General features: G+C 52.5%; 1 protein-coding gene across 1 annotated transcript in view; it reads right to left on the minus strand.

Annotated features, from left to right (window-relative positions):
- Nucleotides 1-1,127, minus strand: part of KIAA0232 (KIAA0232 ortholog) — a 110,031-nt gene extending 108,904 nt beyond the window's left edge. Inside the window, exon 1 of the mRNA XM_011935403.1 lies at nucleotides 678-1,127. The gene's annotated coding sequence lies outside the window, so the exon portion shown is untranslated. The remainder of the gene's footprint in view (nucleotides 1-677) is intronic.
- Nucleotides 1,128-1,532: the final 405 nt, after the last annotated feature.

Here is a 1,532-nt window from a genome sequence, read left to right on the forward strand (position 1 = left end):
GGGCTGAAGACTTCGGGGGACACGCCGGGGCTGGTGCCTGGTGGGTGGGGGTCTAGGGCCCGGGATGCGCCATGCAGCCTGGCGGGGGCGGCGGAAGCCGCTGGGAGGTGAGAGGGCAGGCAGTAGAGAGGGCAGGCAGGAAGCGGGAGCCCACCCGTGTGCTGGGCGTCGGAGAGGAGACGCCTCCCGCAGAGGGGCACGTGGGACTGCCCTCGGCAGAAGCCCCCAAACTCCGCCGCCGCGCCCCGCCCCCAGCCCGCGCTGGGGAAGTGGGGCTCGGAGTGCACGGCCCCGCCCGCGGCCCGGTGCAGCCCCCTCCTTCCCGGGCACGCGCGCCACCTGTCCGCGCCCCCTCCTCGCCGTGTCCTGGGATGGCTTGGAGTAGGCGGTTTAAAATAAAGACTTTAATTTTTTGTTGTTGTTGTTAAGGAACCCAGAACACAAGCTAAAGAAATGTGACATGGCTCTTATTAAGTAAGCAAAAATAAATTCTGGAAGATTCGGAAGTGGAAACCAAAAATGTGCATTAACCTTTTAATCAAAGTGTCTTCACACCCACCTACCTTCCCTAAATGTGACTCCTAGGCCTGTTCTAAAAAAGCAGATAAGTATCATGGACCTGGAAACGGAAGGGAGATTACTTAGAGGAAACAGGTCCAGTGGGAGGAGTGACTTACCTGGGCTCATTGTTCATTTATGTAGCACCCACTAGGTGCCAGGCACTGTGCTTTTCTGTTCAGAACCTGTAGGAGAATTTCCTGCACCAGCTCACGGGCTTGTGGGAGAAGCAGATGCTGAAACACTGGAAGGAGGTCATCTGCTGAGTTGGCTGGATGCTCCATGCATCCATGGAAGGACAAACCGAGGAACTGTCGCTCACATACTATCTACAGAGTGTTTTTCTGCAAACATATCTTTTTGTTTTTTACAAAAATCGTGGGACAAAGCTTTGTCATCCCCATTTAACTGGTGAGGAAGCTGAGGCTCAAAGAAAGTGATTTCACCCAAGCCTGGCTGCTGCTGATTGGACAGGGCCTTCTGACCCTGCTAAACCACCTCTTGCAGGAGACAGAATGTGAACCCAGGCTCCTGGCTCTGACATATGGGGTTTCGTTTCCTTTACCCTATGGTCTCCCTTCACCAGTTTGCTCCTAATTGGATTCTCTGAGCATTCTCTCAGGTGAATGTATATCATCATAAATCACACGTTCAGTCAGTCAATGTCTTCTGAGTGCTTGCTGTGGACCTGGCTTAGTGCCAGGAACGCACAGTCCCAGTGCCCCTGGAACTCAAACTCTAAAAACAGGGAAGAGAATGGAAAGGGTATGGGAAATCCAGGGCCACTTGGGAGTAAAGGAGGGAAGAGTAGCAGAGCTTCAGAGCCTAGTTCACAGATGCCCCCAGGCTCCAGGATTTCACAGACCAGAGTATGGGGGATTTGTAAAGGATGGTCAACTTTTGATTTTTGCCACATCGGTGACATGTCATCTACATCATATTTTACAAAAGAGTATTAACAGCAAAATTTTTTG

The sequence above is a fragment of the Colobus angolensis genome, unplaced genomic scaffold, assembly GCF_000951035.1.
Source record: "Colobus angolensis palliatus isolate OR3802 unplaced genomic scaffold, Cang.pa_1.0 Scaffold143, whole genome shotgun sequence".
In the NCBI taxonomy this organism is placed as follows: Eukaryota; Metazoa; Chordata; class Mammalia; order Primates; family Cercopithecidae; genus Colobus; species Colobus angolensis.